Consider the following 9,540-nt stretch of genomic DNA (forward strand, 5'->3'; position numbering starts at 1 on the left):
AGGAAACAAACTGAGGGTTGCTGGAGTGGTGGGGGGTGGGAGGGATGGGGTGGCTGGGTGATAGACATTGGGGAGGGTATGTGAATTGTGTAAGACTGTTGAATCACAGACCTGTACCTCTGAAACAATAATACATTATATGTTGAAAAAAAAAAAGAAGAAGATAGCAGGAGGGGAAGAATCAAGAGGGGGAATCGGAGGGGGAGACGAACCATGAGAAACTATGGACTCTGAGAAACAAACTGAGGGTTCTAGAGAGGAGGTGGTGGGGGGATGGGTATTAAAGAGGGCACGTATTGAATGGAGCACTGGGTGTTATATGCAAACAATGAATCATGGAACACTACATCAAAAACTAATGATGTAATGTATGGTGATTAACATAACATAATAAAAAAAAAACTGAGAGAATTTTCAAAATGGCATAAAATTGTATATCCAGCCAAGACAGTGCTTGCTATATTTGACTCAACAAATCACCCTCTGAACCAAATAAATATAGAGCAATAATAGAAAAAGTATTAAAATATAAACCTGTGAAAAAATTTTAAAAAATTAAAAAAAAAAGAATCTTTTTAGAAGTTTAAAGACAATTTTCACTAGGTACAATTATAGGGTGACAGGATTCTGAAGACATAGTCTCCTATCTGACTTCCATTGATCTTGTCAAGAAGTCATCTGTCTAATCATGATTTTTTTTTCTTTTACATTTTATTTATTTACTTATTTAAGAGAGAGAGAGAGTGAGCACAAGCAGAGAAGCAGTGGTAGGGGGAGACGGAGAGGGAAAGAATCTCAGCAGACTCTATGCTGAGTCCCGCGTGGGGCTCAATCCCAGATCCTGAGCCGAAACCAAGAGTCAGATGCCCAACCAACTGGCCACCCAAGCATCCCTAATCATGATTCTTTTTTATTTTCTGTCTAAAGATTTTTAAAAATCATCTTTTTGTCTTTTGGGTTCTACAGTTCTACCACAAAGTTCCAGGTTATTTTTTATTTTTCTAGTTGGGATTCACTGATAATCCTGTTTATGAGCACTGGTTTCTTTGATCATTCCTGGATAGTGCCAACTAGTAGCTCTTCAAATATTCTCATTCTCTCTATTCTTTCCTTTTTAAAGTTCTATTAGAGGTATACCTTCTTATCTTAGTTTCTATAGTTCTTAATACTGCTCTCATATTGTTTTATTTTTCCATATCTGTGCTGCATTCTGGTTAATTTCTTCAAATTCATGTTCTAGCTCTCCAAATCTTGTTTCAGCTATGCCAAAGACATGCCTAACCTGTACATTAAGAGTTTAAATTTAGGGGCGCCTGGGTGGCTCAGTCGTTGGGCGTCTGCCTTCGGCTCGGGTCATGATCCCAGGGTCCTGGGATCGAGTTCCGCATCAGGCTCCCTGCTCCGCGGGAGACCTGCTTCTCCCTCTCCCACTCCCCCTGCTTGTATTCCCTCTCTGGCTGTCTTTCTCTCTGTCAAATAAATAAAAACCTTTAAAAAAAAAAAAAAAGAGTTTAAATTTAGGAGCTGTTATTTTAATTTCTCTAAGTTTTAGCTTTTTCCCCCTTTTAAAGATTTTATTTATTTATTTGACAGAGAGAGACATAGCGAGAGAGAGAACATAAGCAGGGGGAATGGGAGAGGGAGAGGGAGAAGCAGGCTTCTGGTGGAGCAGGAAGCCCGACATGGGGCTCGGTCCCAGGACCCTGGGATCATGACCCAAGCTGAAGGCAACCCAAGGCAGACGCTTAACGACTGAGCCACCCGGGCATCCCGTTAGTTTATTTTATCTTTATCATGTTTTTAAACCCCTCTTTTATTATAAAAATAAAACTTATTATTCTTGTAGTGTGTGTGCAGAATCTGGAGTGATATCCCCTATTTCATTATTGATACTAGTATTCTGTCTTTTCTCTTTTTTTCTTTATAAGTCTTGCTATAGGTTTATCAGTTTTATTGATATTTTCAATAATCATTGTTACCTTGATTTCTGTACCATTCTGTTTTTAATTTCATTCATTTCTTGCTCTTATTCTTAATTGCTTTTTTTTTTTTTCATCCTCCTGCTTTGAATTTACTTTGCTCTTCTTTTTCTAGGTGAAAGCTTTTTGGTTTGAGACTTTCCCTCTTTTCTAATGCATTCATTTAATGTTAAAAGTTTCCCCTTTAGCAATGCTTTCACTATATCCCATAAATTGATATATTTCCATTTTCTTTCAATTCAATGCATTTTTTAATTCCCTTGAGGTTTCCATTTTGAAAGAGAACCATGTAGAAGTGTATTGTTTAGTTTTCAAGTGTTTGGAGATTTTCTTGTTTTCTTTCTGCTGTTGATTTTTAGCTTGATTCCATAATGGTCAGAAAACATACTCTGTATGATTTAAATTTTAAAACATATTTTGAAGTTGGTTTAATGGCCTAGGCTATGACTTATCTTGGTACATATTCCATGAGCAATTGAAAATAATGTGGGTTTTTTTGTTGTTGGGTGGAGTGTTCAATAAATGTTGATAAGACCTTGTTGTTTGATGGTGCTATTGACTTCCATATCTTTGCTGATTTTCTGTCTAGTTGCTCTATCAATTATTGACGGAGCAATGTTGAAGTTTCTAGCTATGATTGGAGATTTGTCTGTTTTTCCTCTCCTTTCCATTTGTTTTTGCTGCACATATTTTTCAGCCTGTTATGTGGTGCATATACATTTAGGATTAATATGTCTTTTGGTGGATTAGCACTTTTATCATTATATTATGTTCCTCTGGCTCTGGTGGGGTTTCTTTTTTTTTTTGGCTCTGAAGTTCACTTTATCTGATATTAATATAGTCCTTTATGCTTTCTTTTAATTAATGTTTGTGTGATAGAAATGTTTGCATCCTTTTACTTTCAACCTGCTTATACCTTTATATTTGAAATGAGTTTCTTTTAAAATATCATAGTCCTATTTTCAAGTCTACTCTGCCAATATTACTTTTAATTTATTTGGACCATTTACATTTGATGTCATTATTGATATGTTAGGGCTTACGTCTGCCATTTTTTGTGTTTGTTTTCTATTTGTTCTCTCTGTTTTTATTTTTTGTGTTTTGTTTTTCTTGTCTTCTTGTGGGTTTCTTGTAAGTTTTGTAGAATTCTGTTTTGTCTTATCTATAGTGTTTTTGAGCGTAGCTCTATGTATAACTCTTTTTAAGGTTGCTCTAGGTATTACATACACATAACTTATCATACTAATGTCACTGTTTGACCAGTTCAAGTGAGTAACAAAATCTTACTCCCATTTACATTCTTTTATCCTCCTCCATTCATAATATAATTGTCTTAAATATTTACTCTACATATATATTTGGAACCACATTACATAGTGTTAAAATTTTTGTTTCAACCATCAAACATATTTTAGGAAACCCAAGAGAAAAAAGTCTATTGTAATTATTCATATTTTTGTTTACATGTTCTTTCTTCCCATGTGATATTTCATGATTGCTTCTATAGTTTTAAGTTTAGAGAACTTCTTGAGTCATTATTTTAGAGTGGGTCTGCTGGTGACAAATTCTACTAGTGTTCCTTAATTGGAGAATGTCTTACGTTCCCCTTCATTCCTAAGTGTATTTTTGCTATATCTAGAATTCTGGGTTGTCAGTTCTTTTCTTTCAGCACTTGAAAATTGTGCCACTTTCGCCTGGCTTTCATAGTTTCTGATGTGAAATGTGCTGTCTTTGGAATTTTCTCCTAAATATAAGGTGTCATTTCGCCCCACTGCTTTAAAGATTTTTTTATCTTGAGTGTTCAGAAGTTTGACTTTAATGTGCCTTGGTAGAAATTTTTTTTTGTTTATCCTCTTTCAATGTTAATAATAGTGGGTTAACAGAAGAGTTATTGAATTTATTTAACTTGGATGGAAGAAGTTTTGAAACTGATATGCTTTTACTTTAAAGTTATATCAATTTTTTAAAAAGATGAACAAGTTTTGTCAATATATATGTGCATAATAAAGGAAGAATTTTTGGTACTTGATTCAGTTATTGAAAAGCTTTTAAGTGTATTTGGAACTTGGATATGTGGAATTATTTTTGAACTATAAATTTTATGGAATCTACATACAGATCAAGTAAATTGTAAAGTTAGCTTCCTGGCTGAGATGTGTTGAATGTATAAAATACACATGAAATTTCAAACATTAAGGTCAAAAAAAGAATGTGAAACATCGTGGTAATTTTTCTATTGGGTAAGTGTTGAAATGATAAAATTTTGACATACTGGTTAAACAAGATATATTCTTAAAATAACTCACCTGTTTCTTTTTACTTCTTAACATGGCTACTAGAAAGTTTTAAGTTACATATGTGGTTCACATGATAGCATTATATTCTATTGAGTAGCTCTGCTTATGCCTGGCTCCGCACACACAGAAACTGATTTGAAGACAATTAGTTAAATGAATGTAACAACTGGTTATTTTGAAAGCCACATTTTCTCCTGTTACAAAAAAGAGCTAATTGAATTGAGAAATAAAAATAATTTGGATTTAAACTGAGGTTCTTCTACTTCCTAGTTTTATGTCCTTTGACAAGATTATTAACATCTTGAAAATAATCTAAGTCTATTTTGTAGGGCTGTTGTGAGGATCAAACAAAATAGAATAGATAATGTGCTTAACACAATGCTGGGCACATAGTTACCCCTAAAACTCGAAATCAAAAAGAAGCTAAAGTAAGGGGGCACCTGGGTGGGTCAGTTATGCATCTGACTCTTGATTTTGGCTTAGGTCATGATCTTAGGGTCCTGGAATTGAGCCCTACCTCGGCTTTTGCTCAGCCTGGAGTAGGCTTCTCCCTCTGCCCCACCCCCTGCTCATGTGCACACACTCTCTCTCTCAAATAAATAAATAAAATCTTAAAAAAAAAAAAGAAGCTGGGGCACCTGGGTGGTTCAGTTGGTTAAGTGTCTGCCTTCGGCTCAGGTCGTGATCTCAGGGTCCTGGGATTGAGCCCCGCATTGGGCTCCCTGCTCAGTGGGGAGTCTGCTTCTCCTTCTCTCTCTGCTGCTCGCCCCACCCCTGCTCGTGCTCTCTCTCTCTCTCTCACACTGTCAAATAAATAAATAAAATCTTAAAAAAAAAAAAAAGAAGCTAAAGTAGAAAGTGACTGGAGGAATAAAGAGGAGGGGATGTATTCTTAGAAAGTTCAACATGGAGAGGAGACATGAAGGTGGAGAAAAGAGGGAGGAATGAGGATGAGATAACTCTCAAATTTCTGCCCTGTGGGGAACAAGGAGGAAGATGAAGTCTGTGGTGAAAATTATGAGTTCAGTTTTAAACATGTCGAGGATTGGGTGACTGTGGAAATTTAACAGGAGACGGTGATTAGGTAAGAAATCTAGTTTTGTAGCTACAATTGGTCTGAAGTGTCAACAGAGACAGAATCCACGGTGAGGGGTGGTGGGTGGAGCCATGAAAAGGTATGAGATTACTCAGGGACATTTTTGAGGGGGAAACAAAATGAAAAGACAGCTAGCTGTGGAAGGAAATCCGGAATCCTGACATCTAAAAAGGAGGGCTGAGGAAGAGGAGCAAGCCTGGAGAATAGACTGAATAGGAATAGAAGGGCAAATAGAAAAAAGATACACAATAAAAACTGAGGAAGAATGAATTCCCCTGCATGCTTCCAAATTTGTGGAAGAAAAGGAAACACAAGAAATATACTCACCAAGGCTTCCCTGCCCAAATCCAACGGCAGAAGGAGTGTCTAATAACGTACCACCTGGTGACGTTTCAGCAAAGACTAAACCCCACAGAGTTAAAAATTTTGGACCTGTGGGGATGGTGACGGTCACATATCTCCCTTTCATTCTTTGGCCTGGGAAAGTCTGTGTTCTTCTGGATCTTAGGGTAGAGACTGTAACACATGTCATAGAAACAGATTATTAGTTAGGAGAATAAAATGAGGTGATCACAGAGTTCACAGTGAGGAATCAGGGTGTACACTTTTTTTTTAAGGCTATTTCTTCTAGAGAAACATTTTAACCAAGGAAAGTGCTGAAGTTTCATTACTATCTACTGTTTTATTTCTCTTGGGGAAAAAGCTAAAAATATTATAGGTGGTTCCATGGGAAAAAAATGTCCAGTTATTTTGCAATAATATTATTAATAATCCTCCCCTCATTATTGAAAATGGTACAAATGTCCTCCTTGTCCCTCTTATTCTTTTTTTTTTTAATTCCAGTATAGTTAACATAGAGTGTTATATTAGTTTCAGGGTGTACAATATAGTGATTTAACAATTCTATACATCACTCAGTGCTTATCATAACAAGTGTACTCTTAATCCCATCACCTATTTCACCCATCCCCCCACCTACCCCTCCTCCTGTAACCATCAGTTTGTTCTCTAGTTAAGAGTCTGTTTCTTGGGTTTGTCTCTTCTGTTCTTTTGTTTTGTTTCCCAAATTCCACATATGAGTGAAATCATATGATGTTTGTCCTTCTCCCTGACTGACTCACTCCCCCTCTGCTGTCTTCCCCAGAAGTCTATTCCTCTTATTCTTTAACACATCTATTTGTTCTGCTTTTTGATATCTCTCATCAATATTTTTTCTCCACACGCCATCTTAGTTCAAATCTTTGTCACCTCATGTCACCTCAGCAGCATTTGAACTGGTTTGCTAAAGTCCCCTAACCTCAGTTTGATTTGTACACAGCTATTTGTACCACTTTCCAAAAACATAATTAGATTAAATAATCAAATCAAAATGTAAGTTTTTACTAAATACTTACAGACGACTGACCAAAAAACCTGTCTCGTGTGGTATATATTAGAAGTTATAAAATTATTCAGCAAATACACTGAAACACTTCAGAATATATACAAAAGTTACAACTGCTCTTTGAGAATAAGTCTCCTTAGATGATATTTAAAATTTGGATAGTTATCAGGCCATTTCAGTTTAAAGTTATTCATGAGAAAAGCAATGAAATGAATGTCCCCAAATACATACATATATTGTAGTCCCTGCTTTTACTTTTCAGCCCCTCGTTGGTACATCAGAAATCTGAGAGTGTCACGTTATCAAGTGAACTCATCATGGAGGCTCTCAGTCCTTGTCACATCTGCTCGCCCTGCCCTTGCCCCACACAGTTCTCCACCTTGTGAATGGTACCACTGGGGGTGCCCTGCCAAATGTGAGGAGCTCTCTGCTGCCTCTTCTTCACCAGCTTTATCTGACTATCGCCATTTCCAGGCAAATCTGCCTCGTTAATGTAGCATTAATTCACTTTCTCATCCATCTTCCACTCTTCCTTCCCTGGTTTCTACCTTTCTTCTGGAGAAAAAGGGTGCAAGGGTGGTGAGGAGATCATACTGCCTGCAGGAACCTCCCATCCTGACACTCTCAAATTCACTTGTGACTGTTTTCCAAAGGATCTTTTAAAATACACATTTGATTAAAAGACCCTCTGATTATTTTTAAATAACTTGCAAATTCTTTCAGCTGAAAACCCGAATTCCTCAATGGTCACGATACAGAATTTTTCTGTGCCTCTAGTCCAGTCCCTCAGCTCCCACCATTAGAGACTAGGTTGGAGACAGAGTACGTATCCTCTAGAATACTTTTCCTCACTCCTCCCAGCAAAATTCATGATTTTTTGTGCTTCTGAACACCTGTGCTTTTTTCTTATTTCTGCTGTCACATTTATAAAACAGTTTCATAAGTACTTGTTTTTACAGTATGTAATGTTACAGACCCTGAGACTTGTGACTTCGTTTCCCTGGAGTCTAAGATAATACTTGTGGAATATGAGATGTACAATCACACTGTGTAAATTATAATGCATTGCAAGAATGATAGCCCCACCCCCTCACCCCACTTCTCTTCCTGTGAGTCAGTACCTGGGATTTTCCCAGACCTGAAAACTGCATTGCCTTTCCCAGCAATGGCATATACCGATAAAGCAATATAACAATGATGTTATTTCAATATCAAGAACTACTTTCCTTTCCCAAGCAGTGAATACAACAAAAGAGAAATAATAAAAATGATGAGATCCAAACTATAATCACAGTTTCCCCCACAATTTTCTAAATAATTTATTTCTAGATGGAGAGACATATATTAAAGATTTATTTTTGAATATTCTATCAGTTCTGTCTTTAAATATTCCAAAAGATTAAGTACTTAGATGTGTTGAGAATGGCAGGGATGAATTGTCCTAGTGAAATATAAATTTGGTAAATTATAGAGTGGTCATATAACCTTTATCATCATGCTTTCAGGTTTGCTTTTTTCTTTTTCTTAAGAGAAAGAGGAAGCATGAGCGAGTGCACAGGGGGAGGGGGAGGAAGGGGCAGAGGGAAAGGGAGAGACAGAATGTTAAGCAGGCTCTATGCCCAGCATGAAGCCAGACACAGGGCTTGATCTCACAATCCTGAGATCATGACCTGAGCCAAAATCAAGAGTTGGTAGCTTAACATACTGAGCCACCTAGCCACCTCTGCTTTTTTTTTTTAAAGATTATTTATTTATTTATTTGAGAGAGAGAGAATGAGAGACAGAGAGCACGAGAGGGAAGAGGGCAGAGGGAGAAGCAGACCCCCTGCTGAGCAGGGAGCCTGACGTGCGGCTCGATCCCGGGACTCCAGGATCATGACCCGAGCCGAAGGCAGACGCTTAACCATCTGAGCCACCCAGGCGCCCTATTTTTTTTTTAAAAGATTTTATTTATTTATTTGAGACAGAGAGAATGAGAGACAGAGAGCATGAGAGGGAGGAGGGTCAGAGGGAGAAGCAGACTCCCTGCCGAGCAGGGAGCCCGATGCGGGGCTCGATCCCGGGACTCCAGGATCATGACCTGAGCCGAAGGCAGTCGCTTAACCAACTGAGCCCCCCAAGCACCCCCACCTCTGCTTTTTGACTTTTCAGTAAGCCTCTAATAATAAGCTTTTTTTTTTTTTTTAAAGAATTTCATGAGACTATGTTTTATAGGGGAGAAAAAAAACCCCAACTGTACTGTATCGAGCACCCTCATCCCAGACCTGGGCAGATTTCATGGCATTACTTCTAACCACCTTCACCAGCTGCAAGGCCATAGTACCTCCACTGACTCTACTGATAAGCAACAGGTCATCTTTTAAGATTTCTTGACACCTACTTGTTTTATAGGAAATTTCCTATATCAGTATGCATCAGTAGGATTCTTCATTATTAAGCAATGCCACATTAAGTTCTGTTTTACTTAGGTGAGAAGATAGATCAGTGTTAAAGAACACTTTTGATTTTCATACAGCTTCACCTGAGTAAAAGTGAAGCATACATACATACACACCTAAATCAAATCAGGAAAGAATGCTATCTTCTGACCATGAATACCTGTCCTCATTGGACTATCATAATAGTAAGACATTATTTTGTATTGCATTAAGCCTCTGAATGTTTGGGATTTGTTCATTGTCAACATTTGTAATAGAAAATGTTATTCACAGTTAGGATTTTTCATAAGGGTTAGTTTGGAGGAAGAAGATATTTGCTAACTTAGAAAGTGCATTTGTGAGTAAT

General features: G+C 37.3%; 1 protein-coding gene across 2 annotated transcripts in view; it reads right to left on the minus strand.

Moving 5' to 3' along the window:
* GUCY2C (guanylate cyclase 2C) overlaps positions 1–5,836 on the minus strand; it is a 99,631-nt gene extending 93,795 nt beyond the window's left edge. For both annotated transcript variants that reach the window (XM_081821273.1, XM_081821272.1), the window contains exon 1: positions 5,700–5,836. The gene's annotated coding sequence lies outside the window, so the exon portion shown is untranslated. The remainder of the gene's footprint in view (positions 1–5,699) is intronic.
* Between the last annotated feature and the right edge of the window lie 3,704 nt (positions 5,837–9,540).

This window comes from Leptonychotes weddellii, chromosome 5 (assembly GCF_054177405.1).
Source record: "Leptonychotes weddellii isolate Sample4059 chromosome 5, ASM5417740v2, whole genome shotgun sequence".
In the NCBI taxonomy this organism is placed as follows: Eukaryota; Metazoa; Chordata; class Mammalia; order Carnivora; family Phocidae; genus Leptonychotes; species Leptonychotes weddellii.